This window comes from Microtus pennsylvanicus, chromosome 4 (genome assembly GCF_037038515.1).
Source record: "Microtus pennsylvanicus isolate mMicPen1 chromosome 4, mMicPen1.hap1, whole genome shotgun sequence".
Taxonomy (NCBI): Eukaryota; Metazoa; Chordata; class Mammalia; order Rodentia; family Cricetidae; genus Microtus; species Microtus pennsylvanicus.
Window position 1 is genome coordinate 46564416 of NC_134582.1, and position 27651 is coordinate 46592066.

Below are 27651 nucleotides of genomic sequence, written 5' to 3' on the forward strand. Positions count from 1 at the left end.
TCAGACCCCTGCCCATAGACTCCACCAGAGTTCCCTGGCAAAGAAAGGGAATGTTCTAATTTATAGACCTACTCTCTACCCCCTGGGACCCACCCTGAGCCCTCCCATCGGCCCCAATGCCCTCCTCCCCACAAATCCTACTGTACTGATAGAGTCTCCAGCTTACAGAATTATTAGCACACGGCTGGGTTCTTACAGAAACACAACACATACATGTACATACAAGGACACCAAGCGTGACAATCAGTGTAAAATGCTGGCTGGCATAGAGCAAATGCTGAGAACAGACCCTGGTCAGCTCTGCCCCTCGCCAGCCTGGGGCTCAAACTGGCCCACATCCCAGCACTTCCAGGGCTCCACGGGAATCTATCAAGCCCCTGACAGCATGGACAGTAGGCCAGTGTGAGGGGGGTTTCTGGGGGGTATCCCTAGACCACACATCTCCTTCTCTGTCTCTGCTCTGCCAGTCCCAAGGTCAGAAGATCGACTCACCCTGTCATCCAAGAGATACAGGAGCCTTCCCAAGTTGGGTCACCTAAGTACTTCACCATCCTACTCCCCAGGGCAGGAGGAACCCAGAATTATACGGGGAACATGACCACCCAGAAGCACCCTTGGGACCACCTCTGCTCCGCATAAGCCACTCACCTTCCTAAGCCTCCAGGCCATCCACAAAACGAGACAAACTAGCCACTCCTATTTCACAAGGTGGTGAAGGAAGTGGGGTGGGGGCTGCATCCAGGGAAGGGCCTCATCTACTTCCTTCCAGAAGCTTCTCAGGTCTGCAGGGGAACCAGCTGGCTGCCCATGCCCTGGGTGGAGGACTCGGAAGAGCACAGGCCATTCAGCCTCAGAGAGCATTGTCCTTGGCAACTGTCAGAGCAGGTACCAAGGCAAGAGCTTCAGAGGCTCAGCATCAGAGAGGGGACAAAGAATGACCCCTGTGGAACCAGTGGGGTGGGCAGAGAAGGGACCCCCACCCTTAGGCAAACTCCTAAGACTTAGCCATACCAGCACCACCACCCAAAGCCAGCTCATAGCTACCTCCATCTCAAGGCCCATGAACCACACAAGGGGAGAAGGAAGAGCCAAAAATCTGGGTTTCCAGTGACTGTCCCCTTCAGGTAGGGAGGCTTTGAGCTGTTAACAAGCCCCACCCATTCTGTCCGCTAGGAGGCCAACCTCCTGTGGGCTGTGGAGGTCCAGGGGGCCTCTCCGTGGTCTCCTGTGAGCAGGAAGAGGCCCCAGGGATGAGTGCACATTTGCATCTGTGTGTGCCCACTGGGACTTTCAGGGCCTCTCCACAAAGGTCATTCTTGACATTCCCTAGTTTTCTCTCTCCCGACCGCCCCCAGACAACTAGCACCCTTATTTGCTTAAAATTTGCATACATCAGTGTGACTCTTTAGAGAAATCTTAACATTAATGAAATCCACAGTCTCAAACCCCAAGTCAGGTAGGGCAGGGAACTCCACCCGCCCCCAGCTGACCTCCCTGCGGGGTAAGACCTTCACTCTCCAGACACACACAGAGCCTGTTGCCACCTGCCCACTGCTCTGCCTTGCTTCAGCTTCAGAAGGTACCTGGGGCATCTGATCCACTGTGTGCTGCATCAGATGGCTCTGTGCTACAGGGCACATAGAGGAAGACTGCCTATTGCAGGGGCGCAGTGCCTGTCAGCGATCTCAGCCTCCTTCAATACCACGAAGGTGAACCCAGAGTTGCCCCTCCACTTCCGGCCCATTTCAGGTGCTCATGCTCTTTAGTGGCTCCCAGGGAAACCCCTCTCTTTCCAACCTTCTTCCATGTGGGTTTCCCCACCTACCAAAGACCCTAACTGCCTAATGTCTCTTAATCCTCCCCCACCAATCCTCTCCTCCCCGTCCTCCTCCCACTTCCCTGACCTGTCCTGGTCCTGTTTCAGCTTGGATCTAACAAAGGTTGTGACCTAGGAAAGGAAAGAGCACAATGCCAATGCCGCAGAAAGAAGGTGGCGGGGCTGTGCTAGGCAGTCCACAGCTGCCTCTTCTCTCACCTCTGGCCCATAGACAGGACACCTTGACTTGGCAAAGCCTCAACAGGAGAAATGCAGCGGAGTCAAGACCCTGAGCATCCAAAAGGATGGAGGTGGCACCCCTGAAGGGGAGGGATGAGTGGGACAGGCCTGGAAGGAAGACGGCAGTCTCATGTTGGAGGAGCTGAGGTACAGGCATCCTGTTGGCATGAAAGCTGAAGTGTAGACAAGCCCCTGAAGTTTACAGGGGAAGTGAGGCTGGGGGCATGAACACACAGGTGGATGTGGGGCCAGCAAGGCACGGGTGGCAGGCACTCAAAACTGCAACAGTAGGTGAAATCAACGTAAAGTCCTGGCCAGGCAGCTGTGCAAGGATTGAGTCCTGGAGTGCTCCCCTGGAGTGCTCCTCTGGAGTGCTCTCATTTCTAGGGAGAAGAAGGGAGCCAGCAGCAACACACGAAACAGGAAGCAAACGGGAGAACGAGTGACCTAGAAGCCAAGAAAGCAGCTCAAGGAAGGAGACAGGATGTGGGGTGTTGCAGGCAAGGTTGGGAGGCTGGCTCAGTTGTACCAAGGTGGAGGCCACTGGTGACCTTGAGAAAAGCAGTAAGGGAAGGCAGTGGGGACCTCACAACTGAGTAGAGTCTGGGAGAGCGTGAGGAGAGGATGCAGAGTCCAGGCAGCCTTTGCTAGAGGGAGGAGTGATGCAATGGCCCTGGCTGGAGACAACAAAAGAACAATCTTTCCAGAAGAAATAGCAGGGCACCTCCTGATGAAATGACCCTTACAGAGAAGGGAACTACGCTGCAGAAGGGACACTTGACAAACAGTGTCTTCAAGCAGGCAAGAGGTGATAAGGTCTGGTACACGGGCCAAGGGTAGCCTTGGGCAGGAGAGGGACACGTGGCTCTGGCCCACAGTGGCAGGAGGAAGGCAGGGCAGAGGTGCAGAAACAGGAGGATGGGTGTACTTGGTCCAGGCAACTGAGGAAGCTGGGCCTTCTGTTTCTGTTTTTTCAATGGCTTTGGCTGAAAGGAATGTGGGCAAGGAGAACCCAAGTGTGCTGGGTAGTTTTATGTCAACCTGACACAAGCTAGAGTTATCTGAAGAGGAAGCCTCAGCCTCAGCTGAGAAAATGCCTCCATAAAATCCAGCTGTAGGGTATCTTCCTAATTAGTGATTAATAGGGAAGGACTCAGACCATGGTAAGTGGTGCCATCTGTGGGCTGGTGGTCCTGTGTTCTATAAGAAAGCAAGCTGCTCATGCCTTTAATCCCAGCACTCGGGAGGCAGAGGAAGGTGGATCTCTGTGCATTCGAGGCTAGCCTGGTCTACAAGAGCTTCCAGGACAGGCTCCAAAGCAACACAGAGAAACCCTGTCTCAAAAAAAAGAAAAAGAAAAGGCAAGCTGAGCGCTGAACTGTAGCGGCACATACCTTTAATCCTAGCACTCAGGAGGCAAAGACAGGCAAATCTCTGAGTTTGAGGCCAGGCTGGTCTACAGAGGGAGTTCCAGGACAGGCTCCAAAGATACTGAAAAACCCTGTCTTGGGGGAAAAAGAGAGAAAGAAAGAAAGAAAAAAAGAAAGAGAGAGAGAGAGAGAGAGAGAGAGAGAGAGAGAGAGAGAGAGAGAGAAAGAACAGGCTGAGCAAGCCATGGAGGGCAAGTCAGTAAGCAGTATCCCTCCATGGTCTCTACACCAGCTGCTGCCTCCAGGTCCTACCCTGTTTGAGTTCCTGTCCTAACTTCCTTCAGTGATGAACAGTAGACATGTAAGCCAAATAAACCCTTTCCTCCCCAACTTTCTTTTTGGTCATGGTGCTTCATCACAGAAAAAGAAACCCTAAGACTCTGGCTGAGGGCCAACAAGGAAGTGTTGAGCAGAAGAGGAGGCAGTGGGCTCTGGGCCGTGACCGAGTGCCGGATAGCTGCAGACCCATCTGAATTTGTGGGTTGGACAAACTGTGAGAGCTGAGGGGACAGACTGTGGTTTTCCTCAGGCTGGAGGGAGCCAAGCGCTGGGTTTCACTAGGGAGAGCTTCAATGGAGTCTGATAAAGTAGCATGAGGTGGGAAACAGGATTCTGGGAGGAAGAGAGTCTCCTGACTCCTGCAGGGCAGCTGCCTATACGCTGGCCGCTCTCCTGCTCAAGTACCCCAACTGGTGCCCGGATGCTCACCACTCACGGCTGCGGCAGGTTGTGTGTGGCCTTCCTGTGCCCTCACCACAAAAGAAGCTTCAGAATCTTGAGAAGTGGTGTCTCCCATCCACTTCCTCCATCCACTCCCATCCACCGTGACCCTTCCCAAGTCACAGGCAACAGCTCCCTGGTCACCCCCTGCTTCTGGCCTCACACTGACGCTGCCCCTCTGCCTCTGAGCTCTCCTTACATCCCTTTCCCCAGACCCCTACCCCGGTAGGCCAGTCAGGCACATGACCCATGAGAAGCGTTACTCCAGAAGCACTACAGTTTCCAAGCATCTGGTACTGGGCCACATCACGGCCTCCTAAATAGGCTTTCAACCAACATACTACCCAGCCAATCCTATTCTGCCTCAGAGAAGCTTCCGGTGCACAAAAAACGACCCCATCACTCACCTCTGTAAAATCCTTCAGGGGCTCCCAGTACCTGGGGCGTCAGTACTCACTCTCCACAGATGCTCCAGTCCCATCTTCTTGCCACTCCCGGCACACCCCTCACTACCATCTCCCCACCCCACGAGTAGTACCTGCCTCCACCCAGAGGCGGTAAACTTGGAGACCGATCCAGTCTGTATCGGGTTTGATCTGTTCTGATAGAACAAAGCTGTACATCCCTGCCGCAGGGACGCCCAAGTGGATGGAGTTCTGGACATAGGCAAAAGCGAGTTAGGAATCAGGCAAGCGGCTCACACAACACTCTCTGTTGTGAGGTTTACCCTCTGGTGTGACACAGAACATCACATATGGGCTTTGTCCACGGATATTTAACATGTGAATCTGATCAGTAGCAAGCAAGAAGACAAACCAGAATATGGGATTCCACACAACTCCAAAATTGATAAGATCATAAGAACAGTATAAGAAAAAAAAACTCACAGAGAAACCCTGTCTCGAAAAAAAAAAAAAACCAAAAAACTTTTGAAGTCAGGTGATTAGCAGCTGAACATGGTGGAGCATGCTTGAAATCCCAGCATTTAGAATGTGGAATCATCAGGCAGTGGTGGCGCACGCCTTTAATCCCAGCACTCGGGAAGCAGAGGCAGGCGGATCTCTGTGAGTTAAAGCAAGCCTAGTCTACAAGAGTTCCAGGACAGTCAGAGAACACAGCAAGGCTACACAAAGTAACCCTGTCTCAAAACAAAACAAAAACAAAAGTACAACAAAGGCAAACAAAAACAAAACCTGAGCCAGGCAGTGGTGGCGCACGCCTTTAATCCCAGCACTCGGGAGGCAGAAGCAGTGAGTTCAAGGTCTACAGAGCAAGTTCCAGGACAGGCTCCAAAGCTACACAGAGAAACCCTATGGGGGAGGGGGGATGTGAAAGCAAGGGGACCAGGAGTTCGTAGTCTTTCTCAGTGCTACACAGTGAGTTTGAGATCGTGATGCCTGGGCCCTAGTTCAAAAATGGAAGGGGAAAAAGCAGGATTAATCCTGAGCTAAAACATAACTAAATATAGTACATGCTAAAATATAACTAAATATAGCAGATGCTCCTTGGCCAAAAAAATTATAGCCAGGTGTGGTGGTGCACACCTCTAATCCTAGCATTCAGGAGGCAGAGACAGGCAGATCTCTGTGAGTTTGAAGCCAGCCTGATCTACATGGCAAGATCCAGGACAGCCAGGACTAGAGAGAGAGAGACCCTGTCTCAAAAACCAAACCAAACCAAACAAACAAACAAGAAAGATCTATAATAAATACTTACAAAAGATGTTACTGGAACCGCTAGAGAAACTTGAACAGAGGCTGACGATGAGGCAAGCTGAATCATTACTAAGTTTTTCAGGTATGGTAATGGTATAACTGTTTTGCAGGGGGAAAGCGTCCTTGACTCAGGGGATTTAATTTGAGGTGACATGTTATAAAGCCTACAACTTTCAAACGAGGGAGCAAAGGGAGGAAGAAGGGTGGCCAGATGCTGGCCCTGGCAAATCCAGGCCTCTGGATGAAGGGGTGTGGGTTTATGTGGGTTGTGTCGAGTTGGAATGAGACAGGAGAATGAAAAGGGTTCAGGACAAGGCCCCAAAGAGGCAAACTGGGGCTCTGAGCAGGAGGCAAGGAAAGGGTGCTGTTACTCGCAGCAACCCACAGCCTTGAAGCAAACTGGGCCCTGGGCTTGTCTTGACCTGAATACCAGTCACCCAAACACACACAGGCACAACTCAGGAGGATTCACCACCCACAGTGAGCCTGACTCTACTGTGCGCCAAGCTCAGGGGAGAACAGGACTCTCAGGACGTGACCAGACCCCAGAGAGACCAGTCGGACATATCACAGCCAGGGCAGGACCTCCAATCTTGGCTAAACTGAGACAAGGAGCCAAGTGTCGCCCTGGACTCACCCCACCCCCAAACATCCCTTGAGGGGTGACAGTCTGAGTATATCCTCCCGTATAAGGAGGCAGGCTAAATATGGAAGCCCAGACACAAGATGCTTCTCAAAACAGATTTTCCTGGAAAAGACCATCTGGCAGAGGAGGTCCAGAGCATCGTCTAAGAGAGGTAGCTTCAGTCTGCAGGCTGCCCAGAGGAAAACTCCTTCACCTCACCTGCCAAGGAGACCCCAGTGTAGCTCTTCGGTATCCCCCAAGGTCACACCCGTGCAGACTGGAATGCTCTCAGGCTCACCTCTGCCCTGGGCTGTAGTTCCAGGGCAGCAGAGGAGGTAGCTAGGGACACAGATCTGAGCCTCAGAAAGTCCTCCCCAGATGTAGTCCTCACTCCACAAGATACGTGGAGCAGACAACTGCCCTCTGGGCCCAGAGATCTCTCTATCAGAAAGGGGGCAATAATGGTGCCGCCCTCCAAAGACTCACAGGTGTCGGGGGATACCCCACACAGCAGCTCTGCTCGATCAAGGGAAGCAGGGCAGTGACATTCCCTGTCTCTCGGGCTCACGGAGAGCAGGAAGTCATCCCAACTATCTTTCTCTCTCCTTTGAGGAAGGACCCTAGATCTGCTTGGGATATCTGTCGCCTTCCTGGTAATACGCAGACAGTGCAAGCCTGCAGGAAGGAGTCCCCTTAGTCTGGCACAAGGCAACTCAGAGCTCCAGGGACAAATCACCTGGGCATTGAGACCTCAACCCTACAGGAGGCACCAGCTGAAGAGGCCTCTAAGAACACCTGTCATTCCTCTGCCTTCAGCTGGGTCACAGCTACCTACTCACCCCCCCCAAAGGCTCAGCCATGCCTATAGGGGCTGCTCTTATCCCCCAGGATCAACCGCTGGAGGAGCCCTACTCAGAACCCACTGCCTAGCTCCATGCAGCGGGAGAAAGGGCTTTGGGGGAACAATTCTCTTCCTCCAGACCCCTGAGTGAACCAGAAGAGTGACTGGTTCATTGTCCTGATTCCTAGACACCTGGCCACAGATCTTGCAGCTTCCCTGGGAGGAAGGCATCTGCTCAAGGGTGAGGGTAGACTTAGAGGGGGTCCCACGCTCCATGCCTGCTATCCCTCAAGCTAACTCAGTGATGTTCAGAAGGCAGCTCTTGTTTTCAGGGTCTGGAGGGGACTAGAGAAATCCTAATGCTACCCCCAGGCCCACCCTCCTACAGCAGCAACCCCAGAGCAGGCTGCCCGGTCTCGGTCACCTCAGCTAGGCTTGTCCTGAGCTGCCAGGAGGACTCTGTGCCCTTTTGCATTATAACTGTTGCATCTGCCCCGGATCTCTGTCTGGACCCGGCAAGATGGGCCTAAGACAAAGGGGTGGACAGTGGGCAGTGGGCCCAAGGTCTTGTGTAGAAACAATGCCCCGGTTCTTATTTCAGAGAGTCCCAGATCCTCCAGGGACAAGAGTCTAGAAGAGAGCCAGCTGGATACGGTGGTCCCCACATCTGGATTCCCTGCCCCACCCAGACCCAGCTTCAGGTTCCAAGGACCCCTCCTCTCAATGCTACTATAGCCATTCTGTGTGAGGCCTGGCCTTGCCTACTGCCTGCCACGCCCCCAAGCGAACCCCTGCTCTTGAGAGAGAAAGGCCTGGGCCCCAGGCCTGCCTGTCAAAGTTGGGAAACTGGAAAGAGAAATAAATCCTCAAAGATGTTCCGTTGTGGAGGTAGCTGTGGCAGGCCCCAGAACACAACACCCCAACCACAGACCACCAAACTGACACTGGCACCCCACCAATGCACACGCTAACACTGATTATACAAAAGGGGGAGGGGACCGGGAGGCAGAGCCCAGGAGACAATTGGACCGGCAGCTCCGTCCTCCCTGCAGGCGGGACTGGGGCTCTTTGGCGGCGCCCCCACTCCCTGGCCCAGTCCTGACCATCTTGGGCTTCCTCTCCCTGCCCCATCTCCATGACAACCGCATCCTTTGGATGCTCCAGCCACCACAGAATTGATCTCGAAATGTAGCTTTGTTAGAGGACCCTAGCGGGCAAAAAGGGCGGAGGGCGGCTCCCGCCACCCAGCCTGCTTTCCTCTCCCCCCCCCCCCACCCTAAATCCCTTCCTAGTATCTAGCCGGCCTCCTGAGGAGAGGGGCGGGGTCCCGGAGCATGCAGGCCTTGGGGACGCAGTTGATCCGTGGCCCCACTCACCGCTCGGGTCCCAACAGCTGGGTCCCCTCTCACGGCGGGGCCATGCGGAAGCCACCCCTGGACCCGCGGTCCCGTGCCGCCGCCTGTTGGAGCTCCCCGCGTCCGCTTCTGTCCCTTCAGGTGTTGGAGCCTCGGCTGTGGAGAGGCTGGGCAGAGAAGGAGGGGACGGACTGCAGGAGGGAGGGAACAGAGCAGCGAAGGAGGGAGGGAGGGAGGAGCGGGAAGGACGGGAAGGGCGGAGGGGGAGTGGAGGGGCTGCCGGCGCGCGCGCAGCCCGGAGGGGACCTTGGCCACCAGGAGGGCTCACCCGCGGCACCCGGCCACGAGCGCGCGACCTTGCGTGGGGCGCCCACCCACAGGATGCGGCCACCTCTGTCCCGCACCGGCCCGCGCTGGACCCTTTAAGAAAGTGGGGGAGGGGAGTTCCACGAGGTTCCGCCCCCCTCCTAGCCCAGCCCAGCCCAGCCTCTGTCCTCGAACCTCTGGCCGACCCAACCACTCTCTGTCCCAACTGTCCTAGCCCCTGATGGGGAGGGACGGGCCTTGCCCCCACCCCAGAATCCCCATTTTCATCCTGGGAGATCTCTCCTTGGAGTTTAGGGAGCAAAGTAGAGAGAGTCAGAGAGAGAGAGATGGGCACCCAGAGGTACAGATAGACTTGGGAGTGACAGGAGGAATTGAGGACAGCGCTGGAAGGGGCAGAAGAGCAGAGACCAAAGAGAGAGGCCCTGGGTAGATGGGAGTTGAGACAGGGCCACCCTACGCTGGTAAGAGTGAGGAGAGGCAGCACTCTGGGATACAGAAGTATGGCCCCTAACCTCTCCTCCTGCTTGGCAGTCATGGCCTGCACCCCCACCTCAGAACTGCAGCTCCCTGGAGGACCAGGCTGCCTGGACTCCACACTAAGGCTTGGCTGTAAATCTCCTATAGCGCAAGACCCTACCTCTCAGAGAGATGCTAAGGGGCTCCAAACCCTAGGGGCTGGAGAAGGGAAGGGTGAGAAGGGGAGGGGAAGCAGGGGCTACCACAGGAGGCCACTTTGTACCTCTGTCCCTCTTCTTCAGCTTCCCGGTTCTGGTCACCAAACCCACAGTCTCCTCTAATGCTTTTCCTGTGTCCTACTTGACTCAAAACAATCCAACAACCCATTTTACAGATAAAAACACTGATGCTCCAAGAGCAGACCTCATCTGCCCCGGGTTTCAGGAGATCTAAGAAACCAGGGGGTTAGTGCACAACCTTTCACCTCCCCCAACCCTCAGACATCATGCAGGAACCTCAGATCCTCTTGGGAGGAGGGGGACCTGTCCTGCAGGTGAGGAGGGTGGCCGTGGCTGGAGCTCAGGAGGAGGCAGAGGCACCAGCCATTCCTTACTGCGCACCCGCTCAGGTCATGGCTGGACCGACCACTCTTCTGGGTTCCCACCCCATCTGGTGAAGTGGGGGCTTGTCCACACGGAGCTGGCACGTGTGTCCATTCAGTGGACCGTGGCTCTTCTACCGGTTAGGATGACTTGCTGGACTGGAGATGTAGCCCAGTGGTTAGAACGCTTGTCTAGAATCCAAGCATGCCTGAGGCCCTCGTGGAACTGGCTCCTGACTTCTTGTCTCCCGTGGACTGAGCCCTGTAAGATCAGGTTAAGCTTGCCCAGGTAAGCATCCCCAGCGTCCATACACAGAGCTGGGAGGAATGGCAGGGAGGGAGGGGCATATGCCGTCACTTGCCCTCCCACAGCCAGGTCCTCATTCCTGTCCACAGCACATGGGGCCTCCTTGAGTGTCCCTGACAGCTGTCTCCAGTTCCCTCTCTTGAGGGCCTCTCAGGCTGCTTTCCCCAGACACCTGACAGCAGCAGCTTAGGGGAAGGAAGGGCTGGTTTGGGCTCACAGTCGTGGGCAAAGGCTCGCTGGCAGGAACTCAAGGCTGCTGGTGGCATTGGAAAGACAGCGCTGGTGCCCTGTTCTCTTTCTCCTCCCCACCCCCAGTTCAGGACCCCAGCCATGGAATGGTGTTAGCCACATTTAGGTGGGTCTTCCACCTCTGTTAACCCCGTCTAGAAACTCCCTCACCAACACACCCTGAGATTTGTCTCCTAGGCGAGTCTAGATTCTGCCAAGATGGCCATCGACATTAACGGACTCTAGCCCAGATCTCAGCTCTTCTGCCCTCACGCAATCCATGACGCCATCCACGAGGATCACCAGCACAGCTCCCAGTTACGGATGTGCAGGGTGGGTATTGCACATGGGCACCTGAGCTTGCAGACCCCTCGAGGAGCTGGAATCACCCACCCTCTTCTCACCATGCTGTGAGCCTGGCACAAGGCCACAGATGCCAGGGAAAGACAACATTTCTTGCACCCCCAAGTAGATGCAGTAGGCATGCCTACCTAGCCAGGCCCCCCAAAATCATATATAAAGGTGCTGTAGCCTGGGCCTCGTGGCAATGCCAAGCCCTTATCCAGTATGCAGACTTCTTTATTCTGAAGTGTTTGGTGCTGTCTTGAGGGACATACAATTGTATTGAGCATACAATAGGACTCCGCTTTCCTCCCAGGACTTCCCTAGCCATGACCCCTGGTCCCTCTGCTTTCTCTCTCTCAGTGCTTGGCCTTTCCCCTCCCCCCACCTACTCTCTACACTCTGAGATCCGACTAGCTTCAAAACCAAGCTAAATGCAGTGAGTGCCAGCACATGGCCCCCCAGGTCAGACCTGGACACCAGTGCTGGCTGAGGTTCCTTCCTGCCTTAACTCAGCCCAGCGGAGCCCCCAGCTCTCTTCCCACTCCTCCACCCACCCAGTCTAACCCTGAAAGCCATCTTTGCCTTCCTTTCCACTACATCCAATGCCCGGACAGTCTGAGACACGCCACCTATGTCCCAAGTTAACCCTTTTGGTCAGTCCCACTGCCACTAGCCCAGCCACCTTCTCTTCCCTGACTGTTACGGTGTCCTTACAACTGGTTCCACCCCGCACTCCAAGCGTTCAAGCCCTGCAGCTATGGGGGTGGCTACAGAAAGACCCCACACTCTCCTGCTCACACTCATGCAGTGAGTCTCTGTGACTCGGTGCCACCATTGCCATCTTCACATGGCCTCCGGAGTTCTCTACTGTTTCTGTCCCAGCTCCTCTCTGACCTCTCCACATCAGCCACGCCAGCATCCCTGTGCACCCTCTCTTGTAAATGCTAAAAGGGATTTGAAACAAAAGCAAGCATATAAAAAAAACCCCAAAAAACAAGGGGTGATGGGTCCTGCCCTTTGAGTGGGAGACACTTCAACAGCTGCAGGAAGAGACCTCTCCGGAGATTTCCCCAGACCTAGGAGACACCCCTCCAGGTTCCAGGGCCTTCACAGTCACAACGTGCCCCTCCTTATTGTTTGAACAGCTGCTCCTTGGGGTTAGGTCCCTTCTCTCTTTTCTAAGTCCCCAGATCTACCACCAGCCAAGAAGCGTACAATAGGAACCAAACAGAATGAATACGAGGCCAGCGACCAGTCCCTGCAAGGGCCAAGGACTCTACAGAGCCAGAAGAGGGAAGCCACATGTCAAGAGCCTGCGAAGGGAGATACAGAAGCTGGGCTGAGTCCTTGGAGCCTCAGAGTGTCATCTGGAAATGAGAATACTACCTAGAACCTGTGTGGGGAAGAGGAGAGACCCTTTCCACCCGGCAGGTCCTTTCTGGGAGAACCGTGAGAGGCGGGGAGCAAAATGGGGCAGCCAGGAATGAAGGCTGCAGGGGCTCCAGGTTTGCCCCTCCTCTCCCCTCCTCTAGCAAGCAGCTGCTGCCAGCCCGAGCCAGGACAGTGGACAAAGCCCTACAGGGGAGGGCCAGGGACTTGCAGTGCCTAGAGCCAGCAGGCCGTGGTCCCAGGGCACAGCAGTACATGGCCCAGAACTCCATCTGAGAGCCTTTGTGGGTCTCTGGGAGCCTGCCCAGGAGAGTGCGGGAACTGGCGATGGCGGGATGGGGTGGGAACCCTCTACTTCCTGGGGTCCATCCAGGCCTGAGTAGTAAGGGGTTCAAGGAGCACCCCACCTGTCCTACCCGGTCCCAGAGCTGCTGGGACTAGAGCGGCCAGTGCCACTCATCCCTGAGTTCAGGGAAAGAGGATCCCTCAGTGCTGTAAAAAGCGAGTAGGACAAGGTTTCTCAAAAGCCGGGGGACACCTGACAAGTCTGAACTTGCCCAGGCTGGCTAGGTCCAGACTACAGGTTCCCCAAGAGAGCTAGCTGGCGCTGGAGGAAGCGGGCCGGGAGAGGATGGCTCCCTGCCTCCCTCTGCTGGTAGCACCTGGAATTACAGCGCACCACATCACTGGGCAGGCACCTATTGCGGGTCCTCGCCGAAGGTCACTAGGAAGAGTAGACATCCATCCAAGAGTCATCACTCGGCCTTGGCTGCGACGGACCTCCAGCCACAGCCGTCTATCACCAGCGTCCGAGTCCCGATTCTCACTCCTTCGAGAAATCCTTTATCTAATCCAACTTTAGTATTTACTCAACTTCGAGCAGGATGTCTCCGAAGACCGTATTCTTTCACAATATGGATGGAAACGAAAACTCTCCTATCTCGTGGTGACAAAGGCCGCCCTTTCCGTGTGCCAACGACCACCGAGAACTGAGGGAAAAGCAGGGACTTCGCCCAAGTCCTGATGTATCAGGGAAAGTATGAGTGTCACCGCCCAGATCTGTCCCTCCCAACCCTCCACGCGCCCAGGAGAAAGGAGTCGATCAAGGACTCTTTTGGGGTTGTGCCGCCACCTGCTGGTGGACACAGAAACTGCAACTGCCCCACCTGGCAGAAGCCCGACTCCAGAGAGCACACAAAGATAACAAATACTAACTTTTATTTTGCCCTTGCACAGAGCTTCTGCCAAGTCTTGGAAGACGAGAATGTGAAGTAGGTTTCCAGTTAACCCAGACTAGCCCTCAACTAGTTATGTACCGGAACTTCCCTTAAAATCTCCTAAGACTGAGATTACAGGCATGTGCCACCATGGCCCTACACTTCCTATGGAGTCGTCCAAACTGGTCAACCTATTCTACATTCTCCGAAGGAAGCGAGCATTATTCATGCCACCCCACCTTTAAGGACACTGTTGCTTGCTGACAGTTTTGTTTTGTTTGGGGGGTTCTGGGTATTGAACACACATGAACACATGCTAAGCCGCAAAGCCTCAACCATATTGCTCACAGTTAAGGGACTTGCATGGGCCTCTTTCCCTAGGTGCTGGCCCATGAGCTAGGGTTGGGACGCTCCCGATCTGCCCACTTCCCGTGCTGCCTCGGGCTCAGTGCATCCCGGCTTGGCTTGCAGCTATAATAGTGTGTGAGGCCCTATACCCTTGCCCAAGACCTACCCTGTAGGCCTGTGAGTTCCCCAGGGCACAGCTAGGGAAGGTCTATATCCATGCCCACTCCCCTGGGGTGATTGGACTGTCCACCATGTGCTAGCCCCTCCCACCTGGAGATACGCAGTCCTTACTCTGCAGGCCCTCCCCGTATAACCCAGGACTCCTCCCCTGTTTCCTTACAATGCAGGCTCTTCCAGCAGGTCCTGGTGGCTGAGGCAGTGCTAACCACCCAGCTCTGAGGAAGCAAACATGGCCCAATTCATTTCACAGGCAAGGTGAACTAACCAATCACTGAGGCCTGAGCTGAGAGGAGGAGGGACTTGGAGTAAGGACCTAGAATAAAGTCCCAGGTCATTCATAGGTACTGATGGTGGGAGGTACCATGTCCCCAGGGAAATCTGGGACAAATGCCAAGAACCACCAGGAGAGAAGAAATGACTGCTGTCTAGCATACAACTCAAATGGCCATTGTCTTAGTCAGGGTTTTTGTTGTTGGTTGGTTGATTGGTTGGATTTTTTGGTTTTGGTTTTGGGTTTGTTTTGTTTTGTTTTGGGTTTTTGTTTTGTTTTGTTTTTTTTGGGGGGGGTTGTTTTGCTTTTCGAGACAGGGTTTCTCTGTGTAACAAACAGTACTGGAACTCGCTCTGCAGACCAGGCTGGCCTCAAACTCATTGAGATCCACCTTTGTCTGCCTCCCAAGTGCTGAGATTAAAGGCGTGTGCCACCACCACCTGGCATTAATTAGGATTTTTATTACCATAAAGGGACATCAGGACTATAGTAACTCTTTTTCTTTTTTTTTCCTTTTCTTTTTTTTTTTTTTTTTTTTTTTTTTTTGGTTTTTCGAGACAGGGTTTCTCTGTGGCTTTGGAGCCTGTCCTGGAACTAGCTCTGTAGACCAGGCTGGTCTCGAACTCACAGAGATCCGCCTGCCTCTGTCTGGGATTAAAGGCGTGGGCCACCACCGCCCGGCCTCTTTTTCTTTTTTAAAGATTTTTTTTTTATTTATTATGTGTACAGTATTCTCAGTATTCTGTCTGCATGCATGCCTGCATGCCAGAAGAGGGCATCAGATCTCATTACTGATGGTTGTGAGCTGGTTGCTGGGAATTGAACTCAGGACCTTTGGAAGAGCAAGTAGTGCTCTTAACCACTGAGCCAACTCTCCAGCCCCCTACAGTAACTCTTTGTTTTAATATTTATTTATTTATTTATTATGTATACAATATTCTGTCTGTGTGTATGTCTGCAGGCCAGAAGAGGGCACCAGACCTCATTAAAGATGGTTGTGAGCCACCATGTGGTTGCCAGGAATTGAACTCAGGACCTTTGGAAGAGCAGGCAATGCTCTTAACCACTGAGCCATCTCTCCAGCCCCTACAGTAACTCTTATAAATGAGAACATTTAATTGGGGCTCATTTACAATTTCAGACGCTCAGTCCATTATCATCATGGTGGGAAGCATGGTGGCACACAGGCAGACATGGTGCTGGAGTAGCAGTTGAGAGACCTACATCTTGTAGGCAACAAGACATCAACTGAGACATTGGGAGGTATCTTGGGCATAGGAAACATCAAAGCCCACCCCTACAGTGACACGCTTCCTCTAATGAAACCACACCCACTCCGACAGAGCCATACCTCTTAATAGTGCCCCTCCCTGTGGGATTATGGGGGTAAATTACATTCAAACTACCACAGCCATCAAACTGCCGTATTAGACATTGGGCTCAAACCCAATTTTAAAGGATTCTAAATTATCATATAGTCTCCACTCTCTCATCTGTTTAATAAATACATATTGAACTTGATCCCAATTGTAGATAGCTCATATCAGGAAACAAAACAGACATAAATCTTCATCCTTCTTGAGGCTGAGGATGTGTTAATAGCTCAGTTGGTAGTAGAGTTGGGTCCAGAACCCCATCACTATGTAAGGCCAAGCACGGTGGTTCTCACCTGCTACTCCAGTACTCCGGAGGCAGAGGCAGAAGGAGCAGAAGTTCAATGTCATCCTCAGCCACTTAGAGACCAACTTGTGCTACTTGCAATCCTGAAGAAAGAAAGCAGATGCAGGTGTATAAGAAGAAACTCCCTGAGGCTGGAAAGATGGTTCAGTGGTTAAGAGCACTGGCTGCTCTTCCAGAAGTCCCAAGTTCAATTCCCAGCAACCACATGGTGGCTCACAACCATCTGTAATGAGACCTGGTGCCTTCCTTGCCAGCAGAACATGTATGCTTAATAAATAAATAAATCTTTAAAAAAAAAGAAGAAACTCCCTATAGGTCCAACTTTGGCGGCATATGCCTGTAATGAACGTGTGTGTTATCATTACATTCCATGGTGGGCACTCAGGAGGCAGAGGCAGGCAGGTCTCTGTAGGTTTGAGGCCAACCTGGTCTGCATAGTGAGTTCCACGTCAGTCAGACTTGCCAAGTGACACCCTGTCTCAATAAATAAGTAAATAAATAATCAATCACGTCTTGCCCCTCCCAGTAGGAGATAGAGGGAAGAAGCAATATGCATGAGAAGTTATGGATGTTCATAGTATTGTCAACAGCGGTAACAGGGAGACAGAAAGGAAATCAGGAGGCCTGGGGAATGGCTCAGTGGAAGGACAGAGGATGGGGAGGACCAAGGAGTAGGATGGGGAAGGGGCACAGCCTGCAAGGTAAGGGGTGGATGCCTCCAGGGATTAAACCAAGTGATAGGGGCTAAGGCATGGTGGGCACTCCATCACCAGGGCCCGAGGGAGGCAGGCATAGGCACAGCCCTTCCCTAGCTGTGCCCTGGGGAGCTCTCAGGACATCAAACTAGGCCATAGGCAGAAGTGGAAACCCTGTTATGGAATAAGTGCAAGTCGAGCTAAGAATCATTCTGCCCAAGACAGCATGTGAAATGGGATCAGATGGGGGGCTCCCCCACCCCAGTTCAGGTGCCAACGCCCAGCTAAAGCATGCAAGAAAAAGGGTCTGCACAAGTCATGTAACTGCATGGTGTCGCTAAGTAGGGGAGAAGTAGGGGCTACCACTTTAAATAGAATGTTAACGAGGCCTAGCAGTAATGGCACATGCCTTTAGTCCCAGCACTTGGGAGACAGAGGCAGGTGGATCTCTATGAGGATGAGGCCAGCCTGGTCTACAGGTCTCCATGTTCCAAAGCTGTACAGAGAAACCCTGTCTCGAAAAACAAACAAAACAAACAAACAAAAAGAAAAAAGTAAAGGGAAGGGGGGAATAGTGTAAATTATATTTTATTTAAATTTTTAAAAGATTTATTTATTTATTATGTATACAATATTCTGTCTGTATGTATCCCTGCAGGCCAGAAGAGGGCACCAGACCCCATTACAGATGGTTGTGAGCCACCATGTGGTTGCTGGGAATTGAACTCAGGACCTCTGGAAGAGCAGTCAGTGCTCTCAACCTCTGAGCCATCTCTCCAGCCCTTATTTAATTTTTTTAATCAATTAATTAACAATATCCTCCTCCTGAAGAGTCAGCTACAAATGCACATTCAAGACAAGAGAAAAAGATCACCAATGAAGGAGGAGGGGATCCGAGGACCTGAAAAAGGAGAAGCAGGGGATGGGGCTGTCTTAGTTCGGGTTTTTATTGCTGTGAAGAGACGTCATGGCCATGGCAACTCTTATAAAGAAAACATTTCATTGAGGGTGACTCACAGTTTCAGAGGTTCAGTCCGTTATGATTATGAAGTAGAGATGGTGGCAAGCTGTATCCTTTTTGTTTTGTTTTGTTTTCTGAGGCAAGGTTTCTCTAGGTAAAAAGTCCTGGCTGTCCTAGAACTTGTTCTATAGACCAGATTGGCCTCCCTGCCTCCTGAGTGCTGGGATTAAAGGCAACAGGAAGTCCACTGACTGTCACACTGAGTGAAGCTTGAGAAAAGAGAACTCAAAGCCCACTCCACAGTGACACACTCCCTCCAGCAAGGCCAAACCTTCTAATAGTGCCACCCCTTTGGGGGCATTTTCTTTCAAAGCTTTTTGTGGGTTCTACCCACAAGAAGAGAAGCAAAGTCAGGGGAAAGCGGACAGCTAATCCTCAGCAGGAAACCATGACAAACCGGGACTGAATTTGCCACATGGAGAGCATGTGGGGAAGGCTGAGGAGAGCCTGGTAAGAGAAGCGTTAGACATGAAGTCTTAATTAAAAAGCTCCATGGCCACGCCACCTGTAACTGCCAAGGGGAAACCCCACCGGGCACAGCCATGAGCGGGGAGCAACAGGGACAGCCACCAACAGAGACCTACAGTACTCAAGAAAGAACTACAGAGCCCTTAAATGGAACACGCCTTTAATCCTGGCACTGAGTAGGCAGAAGCAAGTGGCTCTCTTTAAGTTCTAGGCCAGCCTGGTCAACAGAGTGAGTTCTAGAACAGCCAGAGCTGTCTCAAACAAAATATATCTATTTTATGTGTGTATGTATGTATATGTGTATGTGTATATGTATGTATATGTATGTGTATGTATGTGTGTATGTATATGTATACACATATGTGTATGTGTATGTATACATATATGTATGTGTATATGTATGTGTGTATATGTGTGTGCATACATATATGTATATGTATGTGTATGTATATGTATGTGTGTATGTATATGTATACATATATGTATATGTGTGCACAAGCACACACAAAAGAGGAGGAGCAAAGAAAGAAATCTGCCACCTGCTGCACAGGGTGGACTTCTAATGCATCGTGTTCGGTACAAAGTAAGCCCGAGGAGAAACCTGTGTGATCCTGGTCACAGACCTAGTATCTGCAGGACACAGGGTCATTGAGACACAAGTGGGGTTAGTGCCAGCAGGGGCCAGAGTCAAGACCAAAAAGGAAAAGCAAGTTGGGTGTGGTAGTACACGCCTTTAATGGCTGCGAGGCAGAGGCGTGCAGATCTCTGTGAGTTCAAGGCCAGCCCGGACTACAGAGGAAGTTCTGGAAGAGAACTATACAGAGAAACCCTATCTCTAAAAACTAAAATAAAATCTTGAAAATAAAAGTTCTGGAAGTATATATTAATGATAGTTACACCATATTATGAACGCATCTCATGGTACTGAGGGTTTCTGTTTCTTTGAGAAGGAATCTCAGGGTCTCATGGATCCATGACTGGCTTCAAACTCACCATATGTAGCCAAAAACAATCTTGAATGGGCATGCGTGTGTGTGTGTGTGTGTGTGTGTGTGTGTGTGTGTGTGTGCGCATACACATGTCTTAATATCATTCCTCCTTTTTTGTAACAGGACCTCTTGCTGGACCTAGAGCTTGCTGGTTCAGCTAGCCCGGCTAGCCCCAGGGATCCTCCTCTGCCTCCCCAGCTGTTTACATGGTGCTGGGGACCTGAACTCACATCCTCATATTTATATGTATATTTTCATGCATGTGTTTATATACATATGTATTATATACATATATATTATATACATATATATGTGTATCTCCACAACAAATATACACATATAGTCACAATAAGGAACTAAGTAAAACAGAACACTCTTTTCAAAAATAGCTAATGCCAGGTGGGCATGCCTTTAATCTCAACACTTAGAAGGCAGAGGCAGGCGGGTCTCTGAGCTTGAGGCCAGCCTGGTCTACAGAGTGAGTTCCAAGACAGCCAGGACTACACAGAGAAACCTGGTCTCAAAAAACAAACAAACAAAATAATAATAAAAATAATAGATTATAATAATTTAATATTAATTTTTATTATAGCTAACAAATATTTATTATCTTACTCCATGCTGAAAACCTTTCACTTTTTTTCTTTTTTCTTTTTTTATTTTTATGTGCTTTGGTGTTTTGCTTCCATGTAAGTCCATATAAGGGTGCCAGATTCCCTGGAACTGGAATTACAGACAGTTGTGAGCTGCTCTGTGGGTGCTGGGAATTGATCCTGGGTCTTTTGGAAGAACAAGTGCCCTTAACTGCTGAGCTGTCTCTCCAATGCCCTGTTCTGGAAACTGAGTCCAGTGGACTCAAGCACCTTAGCCCCGCTTCTGTTTCCTTTGGTTTGGGGAACCCCTTGGGGGGGGGAGAAGCAATATCAATCTGACATGGTACACCAGCTTCATGGAGATCTCTAGGTAACTGCGGGTGAACGCTATGCTGAGACCACAGACGGATGCCCCCGCTGCCAGGGCCACACAGCTCTCGGGTGACCTGTGACAAAGATTACACACAACTGGAACAAGGCTTTAGAAACACGCCGCTAAGCTCAGATGCTTCGTGTGTTTTGCTTTGTTCCGTCTTGTCTTTGACGCAGGGTCCTACCACGTACCCCAGGCTGACCTCCAGGTTTAGGCTGACTGCCCTAAGTGCTGGGCTACAAGCGTGAGCCGCTAACAATAACAATGAGAAGAAAGTCACCAAGATTTGTCACCATGTGTTTTCAAGACTGGTAAGGGAAAGGTGGTATCAGAGACCCGAGTCAAGACAAAAGAGCGAGGGCTCAGACCAAGGTGTTTGGATCAAACTCCCTAGGTTCTTCACGTGTGTGCGGGTGTATCTGCACATGTGTGCAGGTCCGTGTGGAAGTCAGGACGCCTCCAGGTCATTCCTCAAGGGCTTTCCACCTCTTTTGTTTGGGACAAGGTGTCTCACTGGCCTGAAGCTCTGTGTGTAGCTCAGGCTGTACAGTGCCTGCGGTGCGTGTACCCATCACCACCCCAATGCTGGGGTTACAGACTGGGGCCAGAGGCACCCAGCATCATGCTCGTCTTCTCTTATGTGGGTTCTGGGCATCAAACGAGCACTTTCCCAACGGCGCTCTTCTAAGCCCAAGCTTCCCAGGCTCTCATCCTAGCTCTGCCATTTCCTGGTCGTCTTGGGCAAGTTACTTACCCTCTCTGTGCTTCAGCTTCCTCTTCTCTGAAATGGAAGTGGTATCAGCTCCTTAACTGGTCACCCTGAAGTGGGATACAGTAGCTCAGAGGCTGGTGTGTGCGATAGCTCTGGCTAGGCTGCTCTCCTGGCTGTCAGGACAATCGAGGGTTAACTCTGTCCCCACGAGATGGGACTGAAGGAGGACCAACAGAAATGTTGACATTCAGGTGCCCACAAAGCGATTATACAGGTTTGGGGTCAAGAAAAGCCAGCTGGGCCGGGCAGTGGTGGCGCACGCCTTTAAGGGAGTTCGAGGCCAGCCTGGTCTACAAGAGCTAGTTCCGGGATGGGCACCAAAGCTACAGAAAAACCCAGTCTCGAAAAACCAAAAAAAAATAAAAAAAAAAAAAAAGAAAGAAAGAAAAGCCAGCTGGGTGTCTGTCCATGAGAAGCAGCCCGAGGGTCCAGCATATACATACACTCACACACAAAGAAAAATAGGCACGGTGTGCACGCCTGTAATTTCCTCACTCAGGAGGTAGAAGCTGGAGGGTCAGAACGTGTAAGACCATCCCAGGCTACACAGTGATTTAGAGGCCAACCTGGATGATCTCGTCTCACGTATAAAAACAAGGGGGAAAGCTGAGCATGATAGCGCAATCCAACACTGGGAAGCTGAGGCAGGAGATTTGTGGTGAATTCAAAGCCAGGGTTACATAGTAAGAAGTAAGATCCAAAAAGAAAAGAGCTAAAATGAGGAAAATAGGATCGTGGAGAAAAGCCAGGTGCCTGGGATCACTCTTCCTCAAGTAGAGACTCCACGTACCTGACCTGTGAGAGGAGGGGAGCATCAGGAGAATCACCAGATCCTGTGGGGGCCTTGGAGGACCAGAACTGAAGCCTTCACTCCCTCCACGGGAACCCAGGTTTGCCCTGACCCCGGATCTCAGCTCCAGGTTCTAAGAGGAGGAAGGGGGCGGGGCATAGCGTAGAGAGCGGTTGTGGGTAGACCCCGGAGGAGGCACTGCCCCAGAGGAAGATGACTCCTCAACTCCAGCATCATCATTTGGGAAGGAGATCCTCCTTGCTATGGGAGTCCATTCTCCTTGTCGAGGCCGCCATGCACCCAAGGGCTCTTCAGTCACAGACCCTACATCTATGGTGTCTACGATGAGAGTCGCCTTCACCAGCTGCAGCTAATCTTGGTCTGGCCCCTCACGTTGACACCTTGGCATCGGTTTGGGGAAAGAGGCGCCAAGGAGCTGTTTGGATGGTGGGATTGGGGACATTCTCTTCCTTTCATGTATTTATAACTTTCCTGCAACCGACACGTATTTTCCTGTGTGTTGGAAAACAGTCACTGCAGAAGGGGCCTGTCCTAGCCCAGCACACCCAGGGGACCGCTGCTCAGGAGATGAGGCCCTGGAAAGACTGCTCATCAGGAGCAGACACTGTCAGCCGGAAAGAAAGCTGACGCCAGGACTGGGAACACACTGCCCTCAGGGACCACTGGGGGCTTGTGTGGGGCAAAGAGGCCACTCACTCTGCTCCGTGGGATACACATGTCAGTGAACCACGCACGTCATTGGACAGCACAAGAAAGCTAGTTTGGTGTGTATCAGCTACTTTACACACTGCTTTGATAAAATACCCGTCCAAAGCATCTTACGAAGGGGCGGGGTTTATTCTAATCAAGGATACAGTCCATTGCGGCAAGGAAGGCCTGGCAGCGGGAGCCTAAGGCAGCTGTCACATTGCACCTGCAGTTGGGAAATGCACAGCTTGCTTTCTCCTTCGCACTCACTCCAGGATCCCACGCCGAAGAACAGTGCTGCATCCAGAGGGCGTGTGTTTCCACCTCAGTCACCCCAATCTAGATGACCTTTCACAGGCTTGCCCAGAGGCTAACTGTAGGGAACCTCGAAGTCATCCCCAAACACCCCAAGACCAAGCTCTCGGATAAAGGAGATTTGCCTCAGAGAGACAGAGGGCAGAGATAAGGGGAAGAGACAGGAGAGAGAGGATGAGGGAGAGGGGAAGGGAACAAGGGAAAGGGATAGGTGTATTTGTCCCAGAGGGACAAAGGGCTGCCTCTGGATAGAAGGAAGATAGTCGTGGCACATAGGAAAACGGCAGTTTATAGAGGTACAAAGAGAAACCCCATATTAGGATGAGGTGTTTAATCTTAAATGGGCATGCTAATTAGGTGAGCCAAACAGGGCTTTTGATTGCCGGACTTCAGTATTTTGATAGCTGGCCCTTGGTAGTCAGCTTCAGGAGGAGGGATTGGCCGCATAAAGGAATAGACCGATGGGGCTAGCTTCAGGAATGGGCAGTTTTTAACAAGGCCGGGGGAATGAGGGAGAAGGGCCAGGCCTACTAGAGTCACGTGCTCCGTGGGCTAGTGTCCCTCCATTAACCAGATGGACAACCCCTGGATAGTAGATAACCCCTCCCAGGCTTGCCTGGAGTCTGGTCTCCTAGGCAACCCTAGAGCCCACCAAGGTGACAACCGAGACCACTACAGTCTCCCTCAGGAACTGTACGAGGAAGAAAACAAGCCGGATGTCAAGGCAGTGAGCTCTCCACCACAGGAGGAGGTGTGCAAGCAACACGGGCACCAAACCACAGGAGGCTTAAAGAGAGATTTCTAGGCTGTTCAGAAGAACGAACCAAGAGTGTCTGAGTCCCAGAAAGAGGCTCAGAGTGAAAAAAAGCAAAAACAAACAAAGAAAAACCCACAAAAACAAAAAACCTTTCGAAAAGATTGGGGTTGGGGTGAGCAACAAGATGGCCGGGAGGGTGAAGGCACTGCCCACAGAGCCTGTTGACCTGAGCTTAATCCATATCCTGTGCAATGGTAAGAGAGAACCAATTCCACAGAGTTGTCCTCTGACCTCCACAGGTGTGTGTGGCACCAGTGCCCCCCCACACGCATACACACACACACACACACATATACACATACATACACACACGCATATACACACACATATATACATACATACACACACATGCATACACATACACACATATACACATACATACGCACACATGCATACACATACACACACGCATACACACATGCATACACATACACACACGCACATACACACACATAAACACATACACACACACATGCATACACATACACACACTCGCATACACACACATACACGCACATACACACATATACACATACATACACATGCATACACATACACACACATACACACACATGCATACACATACACACACGCATACACACACATACACACATGCATACACATACACACACGCATACACACACATTCACACACACATACACACACACGCATACACACACATACACACATGCATACACATACACACACATACACACACACGCATACACACACATACACACATGCATACACATACACACACATACACACACACGCATACACACACATACACACATGCATACACATACACACACACACGCATACACACACATGCATACACATACACACACACATACACACTAAAAACAGCAGAGCTCGGCCCGGTGGTGGCTTATACCTTTAATTTTAGCACTCAGGAGACAGAGACAGATTGATCTTTGAGTTCGAGGCCAGTCTTGACCACTGAACGAGTTCAAGAATAGCCAGGACTACACAGAGAAACCCCGTCTCAAAACAAAACAAACAGAAAAAAACAAAAACAAACAAACAACAAAAAAAAGATGTCAGCTCCCCAGTCAGACAAAAAGTGGCAAGGGCACTCCATGCCATTTGCAATCTTGGTGGCAGAGGCTTGGTCAGGTAGCACTACCTAGAACAGTGTAGACCCTTGGTCCCTCTAGGCCTCTCTAGATGAAAATGAGCAGGGCCTCACTGCCCTGTCCGAGACAACACCCCTCCTCTCTAGGTCTCCCCCTCTGCTCACTGGTCTCACTGAAACTTTTGTTCCAAGGCTAGCTAAGTTGTTGGATGGGAGGTTGCTCGGGTTTTAGGGGAACCTGGCTCACAGTCCCTGGGACCCAGGCCTGATGCTCAGAGATTCAGCAGAGGTGACAGGGCCCAACCAGGCAGCTAGATACAGCTAGATGGCCAGGAAGAAACCGGATGCTATCGCCTAGTGAGGTTACCATGGTGATGGATACACCTGAGCTCACTGTAGTATTAAGGAAGCCTCTGCAAACCTCACCTCTCAGCTTCTCGCAGGGCTTCCTAAGGGAAGGCTGGCGGGAGTAGGCACCGCCGTGGGAATGCAAAACGAGGCCAGAAGAGAGGTGAAGCAACGTTGTTTCCCACAGATGTGTTTCTAATCTAAGCACTGCAGAGGTGGCTCATGGGTAAAGCACTTGTCCTGCAAGTATGGGGTTCTGAGTTCAGATCCCTATCACTCACTCAAAGTGAATGCCGTAGGGTATGGTTAGGCTGTGTCTGCCATCTCAATCATCCATCATCTGTATTTATATTATATGCATAGGTGATTTGTCTGTGTAGATGTCTGGACCACATGAGTCCTGGTTCCCAAGGAGGCCAGGAATGGATACTTGGTCCCCTGGAACTTCATCACATATGGTTGGGAGCTGCCAGGTGGGTGCTGGGAATTGAACTAGGTTCCTCTGGAAGAGCAGCCTGTGCTTTTAGCCTCTGTAAAACCCCAGGCATTTCTCCAGCCCTGTCAAACCACTTCCTAAGTATTTACGCTGGTAGTCGTAGCTCTGTGCTGTTCTCAGCCTTGCAAGCCACCACGCCGGGCAGTGTGGGACATCTTTATCAACCACTGCACTAAGGCTCAGGGGGCATCAAAGAAGAGGAGGCAAAAAGGATGCAAGGGCCGAGGATGAGGAAGAGTGCCAGGAAATGCTGTCCTTCTGGACCAAACAAGACCGTTCATTCATAAACCCACGGCAGCTTTGGTTGCCTATACAAGGTCCAGTCAATCAAAATTCCAGCATGGGGGATGGGGGCTCCCAAAGCCCCACTTCTAACTGAGGAGCTAAGGGCAGTGGACAGATAGCTGCTGGGAGAAGGAGAACCATTCTTCTTCGGAGGTGTGAACCCTGAGAGACTACCCGTGTGCCAGTATACAGCCCACACCGTGCACGTACGGACAGACTAATGGGACTTAGAGGGCTATTTAAAATTTAGATGATGTATAGAAATTAATGCAACAACTCTTTTAGGGGGTCGAGACAAGGTTTCGCTATGTAGTCCTGGTTGTCCTGGAACTCTCTCTGTGACCAGGCTGCCCTCAAACTCAGAGATCCGCCTGCCTCTGTCTCCCAAGTGCTGGGATTAAAGGTGTGCGCCACCACCTGCCCTGCTACAAAAAAAAATGCATAATTTTTGTTTGAGACAGGGTCTCACGATATAACCTTGGCTGTCCTGGAACTCACTACATAGACAGGCTGGTCTTGAACTCCCAGAGATCCTCCTGCCTCTCTCTCTCAAGCACAACGTGAAAATAAGTGTTAGAGATATGAGAACACTGGGACCATCCCATGCCGTGGGTGAGGAATTAAACGGTGACAAATTGACAGCAGGACAAACAGAACGATGGTCTGCGTATGTGGCTCAGATGGTGGAAGGCCTGCCTGAAAGGCACAGTGTCCTGGCTTCAATCCCCAGCACAACATACTCCAGAGCGGTGCTGCCTGGTTGTAAGCCTAGCACTTCAGAGACGGGGCAGGAGGATTAGATGTTCAAGGTCATCACTGGCTATATAGGAAGTTTGAGGCCAGCCTTGGCTACATGAGACCCTATCTAAAAGTAAGTAAGATGAATTTCCCATTACGAGTATTTTGTCACTTTTGAAAACAACAAATTCTGAATATGCATCATAAAGTTACCCTGGCAGCTAGGCATAGTGGTCCATGTCTATAATCCTAGCACTTGGGAGGCTGAGGCAAGAGGATCAGGGGTTCAAGGCCTACTTGAGCTTCATAGTGAGACCCCGTTCCCAGGAAAAAGAAACAAGGAGAATGAATTGGCTTACTTGTCTAGCCCTAGCTACAGTATAAACTCCATGAGAGCAGGACGAGGTCGGTCTGAAATTCCCACCTGTGGGGCCAATCACTGAAAACATGGGTACAAGACAGACGAGGGCCCAGCCACCTGAACCTCACAGTCTGGGCCAAGGGGGAAAAACACTGGACAAGCAAGTTAGTGAGAATACTGTGCATAACACCTGCACAAGATGGAGCCTGCCTGTCAGCATTCCAGCGTGAGTGGGAGCCTGTTTACGAAGCCCCGCCCTGGGGGAGTGGCTATCACCAGTTAATGGCTGTAGGGCTAGGAGGACCGTGTCCTACAGGTCTGAGTCTGTCAACAGTGAGGAGGCATCTTAGCCACCCCTGTGCATGTCAAAGACCCCATCTGCAGGGGCTTTTCTCTCAGGCCTAGCTGCTGCCCTGCTTCCCGCTCCCTAAAGTTCAAGGGCCTAATTGTTGCAGACTGGCAACGACCAAGGGCCCTCATCCCTCATGTCTCCTTGTCCCCAGAACAAGTCGAGATGAAAACACACATCTCTGCGCCACCTGCCTGGGAATGGGTTCAAGGAGGAAGGAGAGCAATCCACCTTAGCTCCCATCAGGCCCTGCTCTGTGGTGACTGGTCTCAAGACAAGGCACACAGAAACCCCTAGGTAGCAGTCTGGTGATCCATGAAGATGCCCCCAGCATCAGAGGCAGCAG

At 51.5% G+C, this 27651-nt stretch overlaps 1 protein-coding gene across 3 annotated transcripts in view; it reads right to left on the reverse strand.

Annotated features, from left to right (window-relative positions):
• The window catches only part of Psd2 (pleckstrin and Sec7 domain containing 2), a 106840-nt gene that overhangs the window by 43065 nt on the left and 36124 nt on the right, over nt 1–27651 (reverse strand). Inside the window, exon 1 of one of the 3 annotated variants that reach the window (XM_075968929.1) lies at nt 8764–9595. The exons of 1 other annotated variant lie outside the window; for it this stretch is intronic. The gene's annotated coding sequence lies outside the window, so the exon portion shown is untranslated. Of the gene's footprint in view, nt 1–8763; nt 9596–27651 lie in introns of those variants that run through there. One more of the 3 variants, XM_075968931.1, reaches the window with a different exon arrangement.